The 23,713-nt window shown below is 52.6% G+C and overlaps 1 protein-coding gene across 15 annotated transcripts in view; it reads right to left on the minus strand.

Moving 5' to 3' along the window:
- RBFOX3 (RNA binding fox-1 homolog 3) overlaps nt 1-23,713 on the minus strand; it is a 422,918-nt gene that overhangs the window by 199,426 nt on the left and 199,779 nt on the right. For 2 of the 15 annotated variants that reach the window (XM_034640557.1, XM_034640558.1), the window contains exon 3: nt 12,982-13,036. The exons of the other annotated variants lie outside the window; for them this stretch is intronic. The gene's annotated coding sequence lies outside the window, so the exon portion shown is untranslated. The remainder of the gene's footprint in view (nt 1-12,981; nt 13,037-23,713) is intronic. 15 annotated transcript variants of the gene reach the window in all.

Genomic DNA, 23,713 nt, shown 5'->3' on the forward strand with positions numbered 1-23,713 from the left:
TTTCCCACAGGATGGCTCCTCCTGGCACCACCTAATCCGACCACAGCCCTCTGTAATAGGTAAAACCAGGTATTTTAACTCCCATTTTAAAGACGAGGCAACTAAGGCCCAGAGAGCTTAAGTGACTTTCTTGAGGCCACACAGCTAACCAGCAGTCCAGCTGGGATCAAGCCCACATCTCCTGGCTCTGTGTTCAGCACCTGCTTGCCTGCCTTCCCGGGAGGTTGCTCTGAGCGTGGGCACCCTAGAGAATTTCCTTCCATGGGGACCTGGCCTCTTTCAGACTCTCCCTCAGTAATTCCTGATCTTCTCTCCCTTCCTGGATTCACACCCCTCCAGGAAGGTTGTCACCCAGCTCACCGGCAGAGCCCTTGAGAACTCCCCCCCCCGTGGACAAGCTCTAGGACTCTAACCACAGATGGTGGGACTCAGGGAGTGAGTGACTGCTCCCGCCAGGACCCTGCCATCCTCCAAGACGCCCAGCTCAGCACTAGTGACCCAGCGGATGAGTGTTCTGGAGTCGGGCCTTAACTGGGACAAGATCAGGTTGCAGCTGAGAACAGCAGAAGTTCAGCAGATTGGTCTTTCGTCGCTTTTATTTATTTTGATTAATATATTTTTTTAAACTACATTTCTACTTGTCTCACCCCGGGAGCTCACCTGTGGCTCCTCCACCTGGAAGAGCCCTCTGTTCTTGACACTCCACTCTGTTCTAGTCACTCATCTGCTCTATCACCCATTCGCCCATGCAGACGGAGGACAGGACCTGACCTCGCACTGGGCAGCTGGGAGCGGCAATTTGCAAGAGGTCAGACCTGAGCTGAGCTGGGTCTTAAGGGCAAGGGAGGTAGTCAGGTGAGGAAGGAGGGTGGGAGGGCTCTGCCTTGGGGACACAAACGTGGGGTGGGGGGGACCGTGGCATGCTGTCCATGGGTTTGGAGCAGAAAAGGGAAGGGGGGCTCGGCAGGGAATGAGGTCAGACTGGTGAGCGGGGAGCCTGCCAGTGAGCGGCTCTTTCTCACACAGCCTTCCCCGAGTCCTCGCACCCTGCAGAGTCAGCCACTCTGACAAGCACTGCGGGCACAGGGTCAGCCCCACACAGGCCACACCGTCCCCCCAGCGGGTCTGACAGAGGGTCTACCTCTGGACCAGTGTGTCCAACAGATGGTGTGACCAGGGAGACAGTCTACAGCTGAGCTGTCCAGTAGCACAGCCGCTACCCCATGTGGTTTGAGAGCACTTGAAAGGTGGCCCAAGGAGTTGAATTTTTAATAATATTTCATTTTAATTCACTTAAGTTTCAAGGGCTACGGTTTTCAATAGCCCAGTTCTGGATGGTGAGCTGCCCAGAACAGCCTCAGGGTCTCACACTGCCTGACCCCATTAGGCACTGGCTGAGGGCAGGTGTTGACAAGACCCTCAAGTTCCAAAGCTTTGAAACCTGAGCGGACTGCTGGTACCCAAGCCACGGAAGGGGGTAGAGCTCTCTGCAGTCTGAGACATTTGGCTTCCCTGTGAAAACAGCATCGGCTTGATGAATGGCCAGTGCCTGCACTTTGAGAAATTAAATTCTCGGCTTGGACCGAGCAGCACGGGGATAACCGTGGCTGGCCAGGGACAGGGCACCTGGAGGGAGCCTAGGTAGAAGAGGGTTCAGGTTTTGGCCCTAGTGGGATGGGGAGGGGAGGGCAACGTGGGCAGAGAGCTGAATCAGCAGGTGCCCCAGGGAAGCAGGGAAGGAGCCACACAGCAGAGAGGGAGCGGGGGGCGCTTGGCAGGAGAGAGACCTGGCCCATGCCCACCTGTCATATCCCAGACCCTGGCCCCCAGGGCACCATCACTGCATGGAACGGATCTCTCCAGGGCCCATTCACACCAGCTCTGACCTTCCCACAGAGCTCTCCCCACTGCAGATGCAGGAGAATTTATGGACCCCCATTATTTGCAGCCCAACTCTGCTCTCCATGGAAACCAATTCCCCTCCTGCTTCATTATTACGATTATCTTCGTTAATGCTTGATATAATGTCATGTCCATTATGGCCATCCCAGGGGCTCCTATAAAGGGCCGTTTCCCCAAACCTGCCCTCCACCCTGGCCAAACTCCCGCAGGCAGTCCTGTCCTCCTGCAGAGAGGTGGGGGGAGGAGAGGGCCTCACCCTCTGTTCCTCTTCTCACACTGTAAAAATTACTGCCGACAATATTATATGGTCATGCCGTAAACTCAAATCACCTCCGAGAACTTCCTCCGTTACCGCCTCACTATATAATCCAGCAGTTACTCCAAACCCGGTGTCCTCTCCTCCTTCCCCTTGCAAGAAGGTTTGCAGGCACTTCCTCCGTTACCGCCTCACTATATAATCCAGCAGTTACTCCAAACCTGGTGCCCTCTCCTCCTTCCCCTTGCAAGAAGGTTTGCAGGCCCCATGGGGGCTCTAAAGGACATCCTCCGGTCCGTGCCTCTCTCACAAAGCCCGGGAAGCCTGAGGCCACCCTGGCCCGATGGGCGTCCCCAGGGTGCGTCTTCAGGACACAGAATCAGAACCACGCAGGTGCCCCCCCACCGCTGTGCTAGATTCGCCCCCTTGCTTGCTCCAGCTACGGTCTCCCACCCTCATTTCTCTCCACTTGGTTCCCTCCTATGAAGAAGTGGCCAAGTGTGGTGTGTGGTTATGAGGGAGTCCAGCTCCTTCTCAGGCCTTCAGACCCGTCAGCACTGACCTCTCCTCCTGACGTCCAGAGTGGAGGAAACTGCTCATGCCAGCAGTGCTTCCGTTCACACCTCCAAGTCAGAGCCTGAAGACCACCCCACCCGCCTGTGCCTGCCCTAGCGGAAGGGGGGCCACAACCGTCCTCTGTACTGCAGCCACTGAGCAATGCTGCCCTGAAACACGGGCCATCAGATGAATGCCGGGACGTGTGTGCACGCCTGCATGAGTGTACGTGTGTGATCATATCCATGCATGCGTGGGTGTGCTCACGTGTGTGCGTGCACACATGCGTGTGTTCACTGCTTCCCACCCGAGATCAACCCCACTCTGGGATGGGCACCTTCTCTTTCCCCATCCCCCGGTCCCCAATAGAGGGGCCAGCAGGTGAAAGTAGAGTTTACGACATCACGCCGGTTTTGCTGCTGGGCAGGGGGGTTCGCCCCCTGCCCTGGGTGGTTCTGGATTTGTCCTAGGACCACCTGGGAAGCCCCTCGGCTGTGCCCGGTTTTCCCCGCACAGATCCCAGCTGTCCCGGCGCAGGGGTGCTGTGGGTTGCGGACCTTGGATCGTTTCCATAGATGCTTTAACTAGACGGGCATGCACGTCTGCATCTCGCGGAGGCAGAATTTCAGGGCGGAGGAAGGCGCCTGGGAGTTGTCCCACTTCTGTCTCCCCGCCCGACTCCGGTCAGTTCTTGTTCTCAGGCTGGTGAGCCCAGCCCCCGGCAGACGTGGGGGGCTTTCGGTCATGGTCACGTGGTAGGCGTATGCCTGTGGGGTCATCCCTGGGTGTGAGGATCCCGCGTCCCCGCCCACTGTGGCCCCTGACCGCTGGGACAGTCCCTGGTCACTCTGTCCTGTTCTGACTCAAGCTACCTCTTGGGTTTGTTATCTCAATCTGTGCTGTGGTTATTTTTCAGGAGTGCGTGTCTCATTGCACTAAAATACCTGGAGCCTTCCACATATTATTTAAAAAGATTTTAAACTTTGCATCTATAGCTGCCCCCCAAGCCTCTACTTGCAACAATCTTCCGAGCACGTCCATTGGCAGCCTCCTGCTGCGTCCCAGGTGACTTAGGATGTGCAAAAAGCAATGCGTCCCCACCACCGTTGGTGAGGCCCCCCTCTCGGGCCTCATGGCTCAGGGCCTTCCTGTCACGCGGCCTCCTCAGTGCTCAGCCTCCCCGTCTTCTCTCGGCATCTTTGCTTTTTCTCAATCCCACTGCCTCCCTGTCAGCTGCACCCGGGTCCCCGCAGCGGCCTGGCTGGACTCGGGGTCTCCTGTGGCTCCCGCCCCGCCTGTGCCGTCAGTCCACCTCACCCAGCATGCTCAAGTCCTTGCTGCCCCACAGGCTGGCATCGTCACATCCAGGCAGAGGTATCGCTCCCGGGGGGCCGGCAAGGTGCACCCCAGTTACAGAGCCCGACCCTTTCCTGGGACCCTGAAGAACCTTCCTCCTGCAGCATGAGGCGTCACAGTGCACCCCACTCAGCACGACCGCGGGGCCTTCTCACAGACCGCAGAGTCTGATCCCCAAGGAGAGTGGACGCCCCCTGAAGACAGGCCTGGGGCCACATTCTTTTCGGATGGACGTCGTGCTGTTGCCTGCCTACTGTTCACGTGATTCCGCCCTGTCAGGATGCTGGAGCGGAGACCACACACATCTCAGCCAAGGTCCCTCGTGGACTTCACGCAGAAGATCACAGAATCCCGTTCCACCTCAACCATTTTTCCTAATGGCCCTGGAAGCCGGGGGGGGGGGTCCAGGCACTTTGGTGTGAAGAGCTCCTGCAGGGTTCTGGGGCCAGCCCCTCCCAGCCTGGCAAGGACATCGGCCCCCACGACAGTCCTCCCCGCCATCTTGGACTGCTGTTTGCAGTTCCACGTCCGGTCTGAGCAATCGCATGCCCAGACGGGGTTGTAGGTTTGATGAGATGCCTGCTGCTCACCGGCAGCTCCGGGAGCTTCTGGCCCCCAGCCTGTAGCGGGCAAGGGGACGACGGTCACTGGAGGCCAGGGGCAGAACCAGCACCCTCCCGCTGGCCTGGCTCTGCCATCCCGCCCGCCCCCCACCAATGCCACCTCCTCATTCTCATCGGCTTCTGTCTGGGTTTGAGTTCTGTCTCCAAATTGGAAATCAGTCCAGCCATTCAGGACCGGAATTTGAGCCCTAGGAGGGAAGGGAGCCATTTGTAGCTCTTTTATTTTTTTATGCTGCTGAGCAAAGCAGGGATCAGGCGGAGCACAGCTGTCAGGGAGGCGCTTTGTGATAAATCAATATGCCCGGGTGCAGAGAGGAAAGGGAGGAAGCGCGAAGGCCCAGGGTGCTGGGGAAAGGGGCCAGTTACAGGGTCTAATCTGAGCACCTGAGTCAATAAGCTAACACGGGCTGGGGGGGGATGAGGAAAGGGACAGAGACAGAGAGACAAGGACACAGAGAGATACAGAGAGAGAAGAAAGAGACAGAGCCAGAAGAAAACAGAAAGAGAAAACAGAGAGAGACAGGGACAGAGAGATAAAGACAAAGAGACAAAGCAGAGAGAGACAGAGAGACAGCAAGCCCTCCCAGGGAGGAAAAGGACTCCGAAGTCCCATGAAGACGTGGCCGATCGTCTAACCCGCTCCACAGGGCAGTGTCCACCAAGGAGTTGAGAAGCACGTTTTCTCATTTCCTAAAGTATTTTCATTTTTTAGGAAGTAGTCACCCTGGCTCTTCTCATCCCCAAGCCCACACGGGCCTCCCCGGGTATCGTGACCTGCAATGGCTTCACTTTCTTTTTGTTCCAGAGACACAGAACTGTTTAATTCTCGTCCTTAAATCAATACCTGGTGTCATGTCATCCAAAGCCATTATGTTTACACCAGAAAAAAACCTCACGGAGCCCGAGTGGAAGCTAAAGAAGAGGGAGAGGGGAGAAAATCATTGCCTAGGAGGCTGCGAGCAGGAGTCCTGCTCCGGACTGTCCACCCTGAGCATTGCCCGCAGGCTCTGCCCTCTCCTGGCTCTGGGACAGACGAGCCCGGGAGAGGGGAGGGGGAAGGCAGAACGAGACGAAGAAAGATCCTTGCGGCAAGAGCGTGCTGTGAGCCCTGAAGCTTTAGTCTGATAGCAAACAACTTCTCCCCCAAGACCACACCAACCCTCCTTCTACCCCTCCTCCCACTGCGGCTGCTCTCCCTGACCCTCACTGTCCCTGGTCCCTGGCTCCGTCCCCTCATTCTGCAAGCACCCTCAGCTTCCACAACCTCGGGCGACCTCCTTCCTGGCACCTTCCCTCCCTCATTGCCTCTCCGGTGTCTTCTCTCTGTCCTGCACCTCTGACCTCCACGCTATTCCCTGCTGTGAACTGGGCCCCTGCTCCCCTTCCCTGCTCTCCTGTGAGACGTCCCGCACCCTGGTCACCAGCGATCTCCTCACCGACAAGCCCAGTGGCCGACCGTCAGTCCTGCCCTGTCTCTCTTTTCTGGCACCTTGACCAGTCAACCATGCAGCCCTTGACTGGTCTTCCCACCATCATCTTGTCTCTGCCCATCACCCCTTCCCCAGGGGCTCCATCCTTTCCCACATCTTCAACCATATCCGAAATCACAACTCCTCCCCGCCTCCTGCCACCCCGACCTCTTCCTTCTCTCCCGAGATTCATGTCGTCAGTTTCCCAGGAGACATTTCCACCTGGAGACATGCCCAAGGTGACCTCATCCACACTTAATTCTCCCCCTGCATCCCCATCCCGGGCGACGGCATCACCACCCTCCATGGCGTCTAGACTACAAGCTTGTGTCACTCTAACCGCTACCTCCCCCGCCCCCCGTGCTCAGGGGGTTTCTGGGACTGCTGGTGCTGCCGCCTCTCCGTTCTCTCTCTGTCTAGGCGCCCTCGCTGCTCTGGCGTGGCGCCTGGCATCTTCGAAGAGCATCTTCAGTGGTCAGATCCTGTCCCCACTGCTTGACAATCTCCAGTGCCTCCCCATCACATACAATGGGCCTCATAACCTCTGGGGTACCGTGGGGAGACCTCTACCTAGAAAAAGGCACGGACGTACACAGACACTGAGTTTTGCAATCATTTCAGGAGGCTTACGAAACCCATGGGAACCCATCTGTGAAGGACGAAGAGCTCTCCAGACAAGCTTCAAGATCACCATCGGCCCCAACACATCTTTCCAGCCTTGATTTCCTCATCTGTGAAAGGGGAGCAACAGCGGACTCACGTCGGGGGTGTCTGTGAGCTTAAGGAGGCATGCGTGTAAACAGTGCACAGAGCTGTGGCCCACATACAGCACACGTTTTGTCTCTCACTGGTCCTCCCGGCCCACCCGACACACACACACACACCAGAGCTCCTCCAACAAGCTGGGCTCCCTTGACCCACCAAGCCTTGGACTTCCATCCATCTAGAATATTCTCTGCTGGTGAGGTCTCACTTGTCCTCTGCAAACTGGCTCAGATGTTACCTCCTCTCTGGGGGCATCCTGGCCTCCAATGGAGGCTGTTGGCTGGTCACCCCTCAGGGCTCCCAGAGTTCCTGCTGCCATGGTATCTGCTGTGTGTCCAGCTGCTATAATGGAGGGAGGGTTGGAGCAGCCCCTCGTCGAGTGCACTGTGGTCCTGGAGGGTGGGGCAGGCTGGGTCCAGGTTCTCATCTTCCTGGGTCACAGGGCCCTGTACACAGTAGGTGTGTAATACAAGTATGCTTCATTTATGAACAAAAGAGATGGAGACTCCTTTTTGTGACCAAGGGGAGATGCTGAGGACAGACTCAGCAGGGGGGCACCGCAGGAAACATGTGGTTTCCCTCTCACCCTGATGTGGACCTAGATACAAGCTAGTGCGTGCCTGTGTGTGTGTGTGTTCAGATGCATGCTTTACTGTTGTTATTCACCTTAATATATGCCAGGCTGTGGGCCAAGCACTGAACTTGTATTATGTCATTGGCCCCCCACACCAACCCACAGCAGACACTAGTATCACCCTTGTCTTACAGTGCAGACCGAGGCTCGAGAGGTTACCCCTCTGGTCAGATGTGACTCAGAACGCCACCCATTGCCTCATCTCCAGTGCCAGCCCCCCAATGTCCACATGCACAGTCTCCTGTCCACTCACTGTCCAGGGCACAGAGCCCCGAGCCTCCCAGCTCTGGCTCCTGCCTCCTGCTCCCATGTTACCTCCAGTGACACCAGGCACTGCCTCAGCTTTCCCCTGACTCTGCTCACCTGTGCTCATGCTCACAGGACCCTGTCCGCACCTGGAATCCCCTCTTTCCAGCATGTGCTCCCAACCTCTCTTTGTCCAAGTCTCAGAATCCCCGAAACTCCCGATTGTCACAGACTCGGCAATCTCGCCGTCCCTGAACCCCACACTGCCTGCAGCACATACCTGGAACTTAAATTCTTCTGTCCAGGATTGGGATTTTCCAGAAATCCTGCCCAGGTTCTCACCGTTATACCGTTCAACTGGTTCTTACAGAAGAGATGACACTCTCAATTCCTCACACCTGCTGATCTCCCTGCACTACATTATAGTGATGCCTCCCTCACTCTCATCTGTGAGTTCAGACAGCGTCACATCCATTCCTTCATTTTGTTCTGTTATATCTCCTTCTGTTCTTTTAAATCCCAGTTTCCCAGCTGGGACGACAGAGGTTCCAAACCCTGAAGCCCCCCCGTCCAGCAGCACATGGAGACAGAACAGCACAGGGCCTCACACTCAGGTCTCCGGGCTCCCAAGGGCAGAATCTCTCCTCCAAAGGTGAAACCCCCAGCCCCATCCTCTCTCCTCCAAGTTGGCCCTTTGCCTTTGCACATAGAACAGTCTGGATCCTACACCTCTCCCTCCCAGCCCAGCTGGGCCCTAACCTGGCTCCCCCAAGAGGCAGCTCATTCACCAGGACCTCGACAGGGATGTGGCTCTGAACGAGGAGACACACGTAATGAATAACAACAGAGAATTCTCTGGGGCTTTGGGGCTTTTATTGGTGGCTGATGGCCTTCAGGAGGCAATTAAAAAGGTGCAATAAAAAAGTGAAGAGCTCGTATTTCAACAGTCCTGGCTCTCACACCACAGGGAAGAGCCATATCATCCCAGCACCTCCCAAGATCAGGCTCAGGGCTAGAACTTTTACAGGGAAGACTGCTTACATGGCAAAAAATGAGTAACAGCTGAGACAGCCACAGGTCCCAAGGAGCGTCCTTTCAGCATCCCTGGCTATCTCCAGAATCCACTCCCTCCACCCTCCAAGGTTCCCGGTGCAGAATCCTGGACAGTCCAGCCAGAGCTGGGCATCTGCATGTGTTTGAATTGCAGTGTATGCCTTCACATGTTCCTGTGCACACAAGTATGTTCAAGAAACGTCATTCATAAACTAGATTAAAAACATGCATTTGACCTTACTGTACTTATGTTTTCCCTCTCTCTCACACACACACACGCGCACACACTTCTTACCCACAGACCACCTCTAAAAGAAAAGAAATGGGCAAATACGTAAGCCACCTGGCTAAATTTTCACCTCTCTTTCGCGTGTCTGCTGGCACGCCCCTCCAGACAGTCTGTGATGGGGTGGAAGGAAGTGGGGTTCTTACAAGCCGGGAGGAAGGGGTAAGACGGCGGCTGGTAGCTGTCCGTGGTGCTGCAGTGAGCAAAGAGACTATTTATTGGGGCGCCTGGGTGGCACAGCGGTTAAGCGTCTGCCTTCGGCTCAGGGCGTGATCCCGGCGTTATGGGATCGAGCCCCACATCAGGCTCCTCCGCTATGAACCTGCTTCTTCCTCTCCCACTCCCCCTGCTTGTGTTCCCTCTCTCGCTGGCTGTCTCTATCTCTGTCGAATAAATAAATAAAATCTTAAAAAAAAAAGAGAGACTATTTATTGGACAGGAAGAGTATTATGACACTTCCATTATTGTAGTTTGTGAAATCTCTCTCCTTCTGTGGAATTTCAGGGAGATTGTGGTAAGAGGGAGAAAAGCACCCGTGAAACAGCTTTTCTGGAGTCTGGTCTGGGTCCATCGTAACTCACCCCCTAGGGCCCCACCCCCACCACGACGTCCCCACAAAGTCATTGACTGAAAGGTGCTCTCCATCTGCACTGGTTTTCAGCGGACTGTCCTCACTGGAGAGGTCTCGATGCCACTCAGGAGTGGAATTCACGAGTATACTACTCGCCGTCCTTTCTGGAATTAAAATTGCCACACACATCCCTGAGCATATCAATACCATCAGGCACGAAGGAGACTGCGGTGTGTTTAGCTCTGTGTTTCGGAGGACACCTTTCTGCAGGACTGTAACTCTTCCCGTGAGTCCTGGATCCACATAAAGAGCTCAGACTCACTCGGCATCTCTCCTACTTTCCCTCTGCTTAGCCCAGAAGCTATTACAAGCCTTTGGTTATATGGCTTCTAGAACATTTGGAAAACCACAGGTCTAGGGTGGCAACTCTCAAAGCAAGGTCCCTGCACCAACAGCACCAGCATCACCTGGGAACTTGCTAGGCTCACAGGTCCTCCCCAGTGCTGCTCAGACTTGAGCGGCACCAGCATCCCCTGGAGGGCTGGTTAAACCGCAGACTGTGGGGCTCCGCCCGCAGAGTTTCCGATTCCATAGGCCTGCAGCGGGGTCTGAGAGTTTCCAGATGGTTCCAAGGCTACCAGTCTGGGCACCATGCCGTAAGAAGCATGGTCCCAGGCACACAGAGCACAAGTGTTGGCCTGAAAGCTGGAGCCTGGGGCCTGGTGTTGGCCCGTACCCTGTGCGACCTCAGACAAGTCACTCAAGTATCTTCCCCTCCCATCAGCATTTTTTCATGCGTGTAATATGCGGATTGGATTGGGAGAGAGTGAGGGTCCTCTCCGTGCCCAACGGTCTACAGTTCTGGGCACAGCTGAAGCAAGCAGTCGTGAGTGCCGAGCCCCACAGCGAGAGGTGAAGTGGAATCCTGTTTACTATGCCCCATCCTTCCATGAGCTTCCTACCCCCTCCCTGCAGATGCTAAGCTTTTGAACCCACCAGGATCTAAACTGGGAGACAAGCAACAAGCAGCTGAATGCCACAAATCCAGGCTCCCAGAAATTAAATCTTCTCTTTGTGTCTTTCTGCCCGGGAGGGGTCTCACTGGAGTGGAGCCTGATCTGCCCTCCACACCCTGAGTTCAGAGTTAGCTGGTGTGAAGAGGACATGCTCTCCCCTTCCCCTCCCCCAGCTGGATGGGACATGTGACTGCACAGCGCCTCCCACCGCATCTGGGAAGGGATACACGTGTTTGATGAGGATGTGATCACTGGTGCGTCAGGACGCAGGCCTGGCACTCAGAAACCGGGAGACGCCGGTGCTCGCGGCTCTCCGTGACGGCCTGACTCTATTTGATGAATGGAAAGAAAAAAAAAAAAAAACAAGGGAAAGAAAAAGATGAAAGCATCTGTAATGAACATCTGGATTCTGCTGATAGCCGTGCGGGCAGATCCCTGAGAGTCAGCGAGCCAGGGAGGGCCGGGGAAGGTGTACTTAGGAACAACTGCAACACTGATGCGAAAAAGTCTCCCAAACATCGCAACTTCCTGTTCAGAAACCTTTCCAAATAGCAAAGCACTAGGTTCAGTTCTGTGTCTACACTGCAGAGAAACAGCCACACCACCAGTCAGGCCCTGGACTCCAACGAGCATAATGCCAGCCTCTTGGTTTTGGCAGTCATTTAAAGAAAGGATTAAAGGTATCTCTGTTTCTGTGGGTGTGCATTCAGGCCGGCACGGCTACACTGCACAGGCGTGTGCATCGCACAGCCACGCACACGGAACACAGATATGCACACAGCGACATACATGGGGGGATTCAGGCGTGTGTGCAGCGTGCGCAGAGAAACGTCCAAATAAAAATTCACCTATTTGCAACCTACGTTTCTTTTGCAGCTTTTTTTCCTAACCTCTTCCTACTGTTCAGCACCGAGCCCCCTCCACGCTTTCTCATTATTAATAAGTCCGTCTGCAAGTTCTGCCTTCCTCCTGTGTCACTGATGGCCCTTGGGAGGAGCTGCTCCTGTGGTCCAGTGATTAGGGACAAGTGGCAGGGTGGGGAGCAGGGGTTGGGTGTGAACAGTGCACCTCTCTCTGCCCTGGCCCCCACTGGCCGTCCTGCAGGCCTCCTGAGCTGTGCAGATGGAGCACTAAGGATCCCTATCTCTGCAGGAGAAGCGGCCGCTGCACCTCAGGGGGCAGGGGCCAGAGCCCAGGATGGAAGCAGCCTCTTCCTTGATCCCTCTTTGGGTTCTGGGCTCTTTGCATAATGGTCTTAATAGGAAGAAGAGTGGAGGGCCTGTCTGCTCTCATAAGCGATGCTCCCCTGAAAACCCCCAGCCAGGGCTACGGGGAGAACGATTTGCAGCTCGTGGCTCCTAATGTATGGAAATATCTCTATCAGTGCTTGCAGGTGACATCCTAATAGGAAAAGAGATGAAAGAAATGGAATTCATTTGGAAAATTTCGCCCGTGGCCCCTGGAGCTGGGGAGAGGGTATCCTCGGCGCTCGGCCCCCACCCCGGCAGCCCAGTGGGGGGGGGTGCTTTGCACACCTGTCACCAGGTGTTAGAGGCAGAGAGCCCCGCGCTTCCCTAACCTGATGTGCAGCTCGTGTTTGGGGCTCTTGCTTTATCAGTTTTTATTTCTTGTAATATTCATCACACTGGTTTATTTATGGGGCCCTTGTTGGGAAGTTATTTTTCAGGCCTGGTGAATAAAACATTAGCCTTTGCGGCTTGTCAGGGTGACTGCAGTTCCTCTGATGTCAACGTGACAAACCGCCTTTTCTTTTTCCCGACGACCGCACTTTTAGAGAAATTTATTTGTATTTTGTTGGGCATTTGTTGTTGTTGTTGTTTTTTTCTTCTCCTTTTGGTTGGTGGATGTTGGTCAGAGTTGGACTCTTTTCTCTACTGACTAAATGCTGGAGCCTTCACTTGCTGGGAGAGGTAATACGCCACTCCCCCCCCCCACCCCCGCTGCTAATCCCCGCAGTGAGCGGGCTAACCCTGGCAGGTGGAGGACAATGAACAAGCGACCCCAATCTGCACAGAAAGGGTCAGAGGCCGACCAGGAGGAACCACCCCTCCCCCCCACCCCGGGAGGGGACGCTGACCTGGCTGTGTGTAAAGGCACGGGGTGGGGGGTGCAGTCTAAAATCCCAATGAGAGTCATGGAGAAAACAATCCCAATACATTTAAAACAAATAAAAGCTACAAAGCAAACTCCAGCTAAGAAAATCCACACTTACAATCAAGGAAACTTACGATTGGCATCACACTTCTCTAGGAACGCTTCCACGTGCACTTAAAATGTAGATTACTTCATACGAAGTTTCAGTTTCAGTAAAGAAAAAATAGGAAGGAAAGGTGGGAGGGAGGAAAAAAGACAGAGAGAGAGAAAAGAAAAAAAATAAATAAAAGAAAGGCCAGGCGATGCTGTATTTCACACTGAAGAATGCTGAGGTGTTTTTTTTTCCTCCCTTTCTTTCCAGAAATCAAGAAGGGGCTCAGAAGAATTTAGTCAATAAAAACCCAGCCAGGCAGTTGCCGGTGATTCACTATGGCCTGTCCCTCAGCAGAGGCCTGGCCCGGCCATCTCTTAATTAAGTGGGGCCCGGACTGTGGTCGTCCTCCATGACAGCACAGACGCTGGGTGGCTCTTTCAAAACTGGGGGAAGAAAACATGACTTAGCTTCTCGGGCAAGATCCCCCCTAGATCAAGGACACCTGCCTCCCTGTTCTCCATGGGCCCCAGTGTCACGTGGGTTTGCTCCATAATGACCCCCAAGAATAAAGGCTGCTGTTTGGGGGGGGTGTATTGTCTGCCAGACAGCAAACAAAGGATGATCTCATTAACCACCTCCCACAACCCCACGAGACAGGTACCAGCCACCCATCCTACAGATGAGGAAGCTAAGGCTCGGGGAAGTTAAGGAACAGCCTGAAACCACACAGAGGAGAGAGGGGAGCGATTTGGACACAGAGCCCGCACTCCAGCTAGTGTGATGTCCCGCGCCAGTGCTGCTGTCCTGGGCAGGGCTGAGGAATCAGACCCCCTCCTCCCAGAGACAGCCCGTTTGGGTAGTGATGTGAGATTTCCCTGACCGTTTAGTTTCTACAAAAAAGAAAAACACGTATAGAAAGAGGAAGTCGAATCTCCAAGTTCTAAAAATGTGGTTTCGAGAGCTACACGGACCACGGCAGAGGTGTGAGCAGGACATCAGGACACCCCCACACGCCAGGGTTCCGTGCTCGGGGTTCTGACGCTAACGGCCCCTCCTGCTGACTTCAGGGGGCAGGGACTAATGTAGACATGCACGTGCATTTCAAACATCCCCCGAGACTTAGGTTTTGTCAGTTGGCTAGTTTGAGTCTGGATGAATGAAAAGATCCCCGAGAGCCACGGACCCCATTCCTTGGAACACACTCCCAGTGCTTCCCATCTCAAAGCACCAACAAACGCAAGGATGACCAAACATCTCTGTCACCTCCCCTCCCCTGCAGGAGCTGCTGCCCTGCCTCTGTTCTCCTTCCCAGACCAGTGTCTCTGTAGATGTCTACACTGGAGATATCCACTTTGTCACCTTCAGTTTGCTCTGCAACCCAGCCCAGTCTGGCTCCTGTCCTCACCACTCCCTCCATCAAAATTCTCTCCCCAAGGTCACCCTGACCTCCCGGTTGCAAAATGCAGAAGTCGTGGTCACTTGCCAGTCCTCAGACCCTACTTGGTCACCCCTGACCCTCCTTCAGGAAAAAGCGTCTTCTTTGGGGTCTTATGGCTCGACATTGCTGTCCTGTCTCTAGGCTGCTCTTCTTCCTCTGCCGCCCTGTAGATGCTGGCGTCCCTCAGAGCTGGACTCTGGCCACCTGCCCTGCCCTGCCCTGCCCCTCACCAGCGACCCTCTCCAGCTTAGGCTTTCTGAGAAACGGATCCATTTCATCTCAGCTGGGGGGGTTCACATTCGCGGAGGTGTCTGTCGCAATCCCGTATAATCCTCTCAGTAGCTGCGGGGTCTCCTGCAACAGGCCCTGTTCCTCTCTTGATCATTGATCATTTCTATCTTCTCTTTCCTTTGTCAGTCTTGCTAGAGGTCTATCAGTTTTCTCTCTCGCTCAAAGAACTGGCTTTTTGTTTCGTTGATTTTTCTCTATTTTTTTTTTATGTTTCTCGTTTCATTGATTTCCACTCTCATGTTTATTATTTCCTTCCTTCCGCTTCCTCTGGGTTTACTTTGCTCCTCTCTCTAGGTTCTGGAGGTGGAAGCTTACTATTGACTTGAGACGTGTTTTCTCATTTCCCTCTCAGCCCTGGCTTGACTGCAACCCACAAATTTTCATATTTGTATTTCCACCTCTGTTCAGTTTTAAGCAGCCTCTTGTTTTCCTTTCAGACTTTCTCTTTGACCTGTGAATTCAGAAGTGCCTTTTAAACTTTCCACACGGGCACTAAGGAGGGCGTGTGATGGAATGAGCCCTGGGTGTCACACACAACGGATGAATCACTGACCTCTGCCTCTGAAACTCGTAAATACACTCTAAGTTAATTAATTAAATTTAAAGAAAATTACATAAAATTTTTAAAAAAATAAAAAATTTCCAGATGTTTAGAGATTTTCCTATGCTCTTTCTCTTACTGATTTCCAGTCTGATTCCATTATGATCAAAGCAAATACTCTGAGATTTCAATTCCTTTACATTTGTTGAGTTTTATTTTATGACCCGGGATAGCGTCTCTCTTGGTGAATATTCCTGTTTGAATGTAAATTCTGCTGTTATTGGGGCTGAATGTTCTACAAATGTCTGCTAGATTTTGTCGGTTGATGCTGTTGTTTGGTTCTTCCGTCCTGGTTTATTTTCTCTACGTCGTTTCATCGACGGCAGAGAGAGGGGCGTTGAAGCCCTGAACTCTAACACTGGGCTTGCCCGTTTCTCCTTTCGCTTCCAGTATGTTTTGTTTTGTGTGTTTTGAAGCTTTGTTGCTTGGTGCTCATACATTGGGGATTGCTAGGTCGCCGTGTCATGTTTTCCTTTTTGTCACTATTCAACGTTTTTTGTTTTTGTTTGTTTGGGTTTTTTTGTCCCTGATAATTTGCTTTACTCCCAAGTCGACTTTATAATGATAACTGCCAATATTAATACTGTCGGGGCGCCTGGGTGGCACAGCGGTTGAGCGTCTGCCTTCGGCTCAGGGCGTGATCCTGGCATTGCGGGATCGAGCCCCATATCGGGCTCCTCTGCTATGAGCCTGCTTCTTCCTCTCCCACTCCCCCTGCTTGTGTTCCCTCTCTTGCTGGCTGTCTCTATCTCTGTCAAATAAATAAATAAAATCTTTAAAAAAAATATTAATACTGTCACTCCTATTACTTTTAAGTTAATACTTGCCTCCTTTTCCATCCGTTTACTTTCAACCTACTTATATCATTTATTTGAAGTGAATTTTTTGCAGACTGCATATAGTTGGGTCATTTCTTTTTTTAAATCCACTTTGCCAAACTGTCATTTAAAAATTCCCATTGTTTTTAACTTTATAAAAACAGTGTGATGCCGAAAGTAATGTTTCGGGACTTACGGATTCTCAGATTCATCTGTATTGTTGCATACTGCTGTGGTTCAGCTCTCTTGATTTCCGTACAGTATTCCACTGGAAAAAAGCTATGTAATCACTCACTCTCTCACTGATGGGCTTCGTGGTCGTTTCTGGGGTTTTGCTGTTATGAACAGTAATGCTGTGAACATTCTTGCACTTGTCTCTTATGGTTAGACACATACAAGTGCTTCTCTTGACTACAGATGGGGGGAGTGCAGCTGCTGGGTCAGACGGGATGTGAATGCCCAAGTTCAGGAGGTAATGTCCAACTTTCATCCAAAGGACTTAAACCACCTTATGCTCTCCTGCAATGAAAATGAAGCCCGATGACCTTCGTCCTGACACTTGGCATTTGTCAGGCTTTTTAATTTTTGCCACTCAAATGGAGGTTAAATGCTACCCACTGTGGCCTTGATTTGCATTTTCCAGCTCATCAATGGGGATGAACATCTCTTTTTAGGCTTATACATTTCCTCTAGTATGAAATTCTTGCCTACCTTCAACCTTTCTCTGTTGGGATGTTTTATACTTTTCTTCACGATTTGTATAATTTCTTTCAATGTTCTTGATACTAATCTTTTGTCAGTTGTGTATATTGCTAATATTTTCTTGTTTTTAAATGGTTTTTTAAAAAATGTTCAATATACTAATTTTAAAAAGCTCTTAATCTCTTCTTACTTTTTAAAAAAGATTTTATTTATTTATTTGTCAGAGAGAGAGACAGAAACAGAGACAGAGCACAAGCAGGGGGAGTGGTAGGCAGAGGGAGAGGCAGGCTCCCTGCTGAGCAAGGAGCCCGATGTGGGACTCGATCCCAACACCCTGGGATCATGACCTGAGCCGAAACCAAGAGTCGGATGCTTCACTGACTGAGCCCCCCAGGCGTCCCTCCTTATTTTTAACATACTCAAATCTGTCAGACCTTTTTAAACCCATTTTTTGTGTCTTAAGAACTTTCTCCCTAACCCCAGATCCACCCGTATTTTCCTCTAACAGACTGCTGACAGTTAACTCCTTCATCTAAAGTATAGTGTGTTGATTTCCAAAATGAGGTAGGGATCCAATGTCCTACTTTTTATATGGGTAACAACACTATTGTTTTTCAGCTCACTTTATTAATCAGTGCCTCCTTTCCCCGGTGATTTGAATGCTACTTGTATTATAAACCTAAGTTCCATAAGTACATGGCTCTATTTCAGGGAATTCTGGAAATCGGTCATTTGGTTGATCCTTGAGACCACATGGTCTTAATTGTTGTAGTTTCATGATGACCTGGAAATGAAGCAGGAAAGTACCCGCTCCGGGCTCTTCTCTTTAGAAGTGTCCCGGTTATTCCCAGCCCCTTCCTCTTCTGTACAATCATCTTGCCAAGGTCCGTGACAAGTTCTGTTTGCATTGGAACCAGAGCCGCATTGGCTATAATCAATACAGATCAATATAAGGAAAATGGCATGTTAATGATATAAAGTCTTTCTATTTATTTATTACAGCGCCTTTACTTGCACTTAATAATGTTTAGAGTTAAGTCTTCAACATTAGAAAACAGTATTCCTAAGTATTTGACATTTTCAGATCTAAAAATGGTATCTTCTTGTTAATTATGTCTTCTAACTTTTTGCTGCTGTTATATGGAGTATAACTTGTTTTTGTATATTAATATTATATCAGCCAGCTTTCTAAAATCCAGCTTCTCTTTAAATCTTTTTTTTTTTTAATTTTATTTATTTATTTGACAGAGATAGAGACAGCCAGCGAGAGAGGGAACACAAGCAGGGGGAGTGGGAGAGGGAGAAGCAGGCTCACAGCGGAAGAGCCCGATGTGGGGCTCGATCCCACAACGCCGGGATCACGCCCTGAGCCGAAGGCAGACGCCTAACCACTGTGCCACCCAGGCGCCCCCCAGCTTCTCTTTAAAAAAAAAAAAAAGATTATATTGATTTATTTGAGACAGAGAGCACAAGATGGGGGAGGGGCAGAGGGAGAAGACGACTCCCCACTGAGCAGGGAGCCCAAAATGGGACTCAATCCCAGGACCTTGAGATCATGACCAGAGCCAAAGGCACACTTAACTGACTGAGCCACCCATGCACCCCTAAACTCCAGTTTCTAAAAGACTTTCTGTAGATTCTTTGGGGTTTTCTGTGCAAATGAAGACATCATCTGAAAGTAACACATTTTCTGTCCTTTCCAATCCTAACATCTAGTTTCTTCTTTTTCCCTTTATTGTACTGCCTAGGACAATGTAAAATGGGAAATCTTACTATGCTTCACATTTGAATGGTAATTTGGCTGCATATAAAGCTCTACGTTCTAACTTCTTTTTCTTGTATACTTTGAAAATACCACCCCACTATCTTCCTGTATCTAATGCTGCTGTTGAAAATCCCGAGGTCCACATGACTCTTGTTCTTTGTATGTGATCTTTTCCTCTCTGGAAACTTTTCAAACTTTCTCTTTGTTATTCTTAAATTTCACTGTAAGTGGGTAGGTTTGAGTTTTTACCCCCTTGTCTCTTCTTTTCAGCACTCCAAGACCTTCGGCACTCCAAGACCATTCATTCTTTTTTTAAATCTCAGAGATTTTACCTCTAACATTTTCTTCAAATGTGTCCTCGTCTGTGTTTTTATTTTTCTCTCTTTGTAGGACGTCTACCACTCAGATGTTAGTACTTGACTTCTTTCCTCCTTGTGTTATGGCCATTCTCTTCTATTTCCTTTGTGCTTTCCTTCTTTTTCCCGTGCAGATCCATCCAACTGGGCCTCCAATCCACAAATTCACTCCTCAGCTGTATTTATTCTCGTATTTATCCCTTGCATTGTGTTCTTTATTTCAACAAATATATTCTAATACCGAATACTTCTGCTTGATTCTTTTCTGTATTTTCTTGTTCTTGTCTCACATTGCTCACAACATCCCCTCCTGTTTAGTTATGCTTATTAAGCTGATTTTCAAAACTGGTCTCTCTGTTCCAATATCCCTGTCTCTGATGGAACCTGGAATAATCTGTAACCCAGTTTGTTGCCTTTTTTTTTTTTTTAATAAATGCTCGTGCATCTCAAATGTCTTGCTGTTTGCCTGTGAGCTCACTTCCCTCAGGTAGAAATCTGGGGCTCTGCCCTGCAGTGCATCTGGAGGAAGGCCAGCCCACAGAGCCCACGTGAGTTCAGGGGTGGTGGGTGGACCCGCTCTCGGTGGAAAGGCTCCAGAACCTTACATTCAATAACCCTACACTCCCACCCCATTTCACAGCTTCACCCCCCCCCTCCAGAGAGAGGCAGCACGAAGAGGGAGCCCCCTGCTTGTCTTGCACTCGCATGGCCTACTAGTCTGCAGGAAGAGAGCTGGAAAGCAACTGCTGAGCTTGGGTGGTCCGCACCTGCTCTGCTTGGCTCCCCGTGAGCACAGGGCTCTCTGGTGCTCTGATGTTAGAGCATCTCTTCAGGGTCACAGGTGGGGGCATGGACACAGGTGCGGGGGTAACCAGTTTGTCAGGCTGGGGCAGGCCTGGTTTGTCCCAAGGCAGTGGTGGCAGGAGCTAAGGTAAGTTAGCACAGACCTCCACAGTCCCCTTCATGCTGTGTTCTCCCACAGCTGTGCTGGGCCACCTCCTGCCCCAAGCCAGGCACAGCCCCACACACGCCGACGTGAACCCATCTCTCCTACCCATCACCTCCTTGGTGTCTTTCTATTGTTCCCTGGGGACGATTTAGGCACAAGGGGCTAGAGGTGTTGCTAGATTAGCATCAAAACCAACCCAACACTTCAAACGTCATGTGCCCAAAGCAAAACCCGTGACCTCCCCACTTGGAGAACTTCTGCTTTTCCCTGGGCATCCTTCATCCAGGTAACAGGCCTCCCCAGGTACCTGGTTGGTCACGTCGGAATGGAAGTGACCTCTTGCCCTATATCCAATTCAACAGCGAGTCCAGTACTTTCCATCTCCAAAATGTACCCACCACTTGGATGCATTGTCACCCCAGCACCAGAGACTTGGTCCTCTCCCACCGTGACCGCTGCAAATTTCCTGACCTGCATCCCTGCCTGCCCCTCATCTCTTCAGTGGCTACCCGAAGAGCGAGAGCAGCCAGGCTGATCTTTCAACATGCAGTCCCAGCCCTGCTGTTCCCTGCTCAGCCCCTGCACACCCACCTCCCAGTGCAGGCCCACCTCCCAGGGCCAGGCCGTGGTGCTGTGGGTCCCACATGTCTCTCTCCTCCCCGTCTGCCTGCCACCTGGACTTTTGGGGTCCTAGTGCCTCCAAGAGCCTTGGGGCCATGAGAGTTACTACCTATCCCCATCACCCTCCTCTGTGACTTCCCCCAACTCCTACCCACCCTTCAGGTCTCTGACGAAATTTCCCTTTCTCAGAAAGGCCCCCTGAAACGTAGACACGCCCCACGACACCACTGAGTGCCCTGTGCCTCTCCTTGACCACACTGACCTCTCTTTGGTGTTTCTAGTTACTTGTGTGACAGTCTGTCTGATGTCTGTCCATCTCTCCAGACCAGGCACGGACCAAACACAGCCTCAGACCCACGTCTTTCCTGCTGTATCCTCAGTGCCCCGTGCAGCCCTGGCTCAGGGTGTGCACGTCGCGAATGACAGGAGCAGCACCGCCCTCGTCCATCGGGGCCTCGGGGAAGCGGAGACACCCAGGATGGAGGGGCTGTCCTCAGGCCCACGTGTGCTGCTTGGTGCTCTCTGCTCCAGCCTTAGCTGTAGTCATTTCCTGTCCTGCAGGGTCCAGCCTCTGCTCCGTGCCCGGCTCCACTCCGGGGAGAGAAGCCTTGGCCTCCAGCTTTCAGACGAGCTGAAGAGGCAGAGGCATGGGGGGAAGAGCAACGGCGTCACCCTCTCTCTGTGGCATGGCAGGGACGGCTGCATCCTCCCTGCCCCAGCTGCACCAGGCAGCCCCTCTGGGTAAGCAGTACTGATAGGTTACTGGCTCTGATACCCCAACCCCCCAGCTGCCTCCCCAGTCCTGGGTGTCCACGGTCCTGCTGACTCTCATCTCTGGCTTGTTGCGCTCAGCTGTCCGACTCTTTCCCCGTCTGTGTAACTGGTTCTCGGTATGAAACACGGTCTCTGAAACGCCCCGACTGGCCTCCCTTTGGCTGGGTGGACCCTGACTGGCGCCTCCCGTGGCAGGACTCGCGATTCTTGGATTGAAAGGCTCTTTCACGTCGCAGGCAGCTCTTGAAAGGGTGACCACCTTGTTCTGGTTTGCCCAGGACTCCCCCGATTCTTGCGCAGAAAGCCCTCCTCCTGGAAACCCCTCAGTCCCGGGCACACCTGCAGGGCTGTTCCCACCATGCTGGCCCTAGAGACGCCCGTGTGCTCGCTGCCTGGGTGCTCTGCAGGCGGGCAGCTCCATCCGGGGGAGCCACTGCCAAGGCGGGGGCAGACTGGGGGTCAGGGCGGGCCGCCCTCAGGGGCAGCATGAGCGGGGGCTCATCGGAGCGCTGGGCGTGAAGGAAGAAGGTCCCTCTGCACTTGTTTCACACCCACGCACGCCTCCTCACGCCGCCGGTGCCCCTCCGTTTTCCCCTTTTCTTAACTCCTCACCCCCTCCTGCTCCCACCCTGGGGCCCTCCAAGCTGGTTTCCCTATCGTCTCTATCAGTTTGCCTGTTCTAATATTTCATGTGAGTGGGATTATTCAATATGTGGCCTCTTCTGTTTAGCTGCTTTCACTTAATAGCATGTTTTCATGGTTCATTTGCGTTGCAGGACGGACGTATCAGATCTTCATCTGTTTTACAACTAAATGATAACGTCGCTGTGTGGACAAACCACACCTCGCCTATCCATTCAGCTGTTGATGGACGTGGGTAGCGTCCAGCTTCCAGCTACCGTGGGGACCTTTGCCAGCAACGCCGGTGTACAGGTATCCACCCGAGTCCGTTTCCAAGTTTTCTGGATGTCTGCCTCCAAGTGGAATAGCTGGGTCACAGGGTAATTCCACGTTTTGCTTTTTGAGGAAGCACCAACTGTTTTCCACGGTGGCTGTGCCATTTTGCATCGGACCGCAGTCATCCTGGTGGGTATGATGTGGTGTCTCAGCATGTGTGTGTCCTTAAAGAGACTACGTTGTTTAGAGCTCTTTTAAGTTTGCCGCAAAATGGAGCGGAAGGTACAGGGAGCCCCCATTACCCTCCCCTCCCCCGCCCCAACTCCTGCACAGCCTTCCCCGCACGGCGTCCCCACCGGAAGGCGCATCCGTTAGCCGGTGAGCCCCCACTGACGCCGCATCACCAGCCAGAGCCCACAGTTCACATTAGGGCCATCGTGGTACTGGACGTTCTGTGGGCCGGGACAAATGAGGACGTGGGTTCTGTGTCACACTTCAGGTTTCAGTGCCCGAAACATCCCCGTGCTGCCCGTCTGTCCCTCCCTCGTCCCCCCGGCCCCTGGCAGCCACCGGTCCTCTTACTGTCTCCGTAGTTCTGCTTTCTCACTTGTGGCATTTTGGAAGTTTTCCTCGGAGGGCATCTCATGGATGAGTTCCTGTCAGCCTCGCACAGCAGGGCGGGAGGACAGGGGGGTCGGGGGGACAGGGAGGCCGGGGTGAAGGGGTGCGCAGGGGAGCACCCGCCCAAACCAACAGGAAGGACATCCCGTCGCTTCTGCTCAGCCCATCAGGAGAGGAGTCATCTGTCCTCTGTGGTTTTCTCCCAAATGTGAGGTCGCTGGGGCAGAGGAGCCGGCCGCGCCCCTGCCCCTCACTCTGGGATTAATTTCCACATGGCGCCATTAATCATTATTGCAATTATTTTTAGTTCTATAAGACTGCAAGCAGCTTAACACGCTCTGCGTTTTTGCAAGGTATCCCTGATCCTTCGAAAGTAAAATCAAAGGATATAATTAGCTCGTTTATTAGAGGACTACACTTGGTTCACTGTCACCTTAGTCTCGCTCCCCTCCTCCCCTGCAGGGTTATTAACGGCGTTATTGAGAACAGCCCGCCCCTGTGACGAGGGCTCTTCCAGGCCGGCCTCGCCTCCTCACGGCCCCATGTGAGGTCACTGCATTTCCTCGCGTCCTTCCACGGGGTCTGAAACAGGACGTAGCATATTTCTGGGTGGGCGTGCGCAGGGGGAGGAGTCCACAGGGCAGGGCACCGCCAGGAAAGCTAAGGCAGCACTTACAAGGAAGGAGACTTCTGACTCCCAACAAGGGTGTGCAGTTCTCTAAATGCATCCGCCACCTCAGGAGACACGCTGTTTGCAAAGCAGGTGGAGCTCTGTTTGCAGACCCCCGAGCATGAGTCCTGTCAACTCCACCAGGTAAGCATTTCCTCTCGGCCGGGGGTGCACACACCCCTTTCCCTCGGCTGGGATGGAAGCCAGGAGGCCCCGGTGACTGCAGCTCGGCACTGCTGGACCACTGATTTCTCTGTGCAGTGGAAACT

This window comes from Ailuropoda melanoleuca, chromosome 13, assembly GCF_002007445.2.
Source record: "Ailuropoda melanoleuca isolate Jingjing chromosome 13, ASM200744v2, whole genome shotgun sequence".
Taxonomy (NCBI): Eukaryota; Metazoa; Chordata; class Mammalia; order Carnivora; family Ursidae; genus Ailuropoda; species Ailuropoda melanoleuca.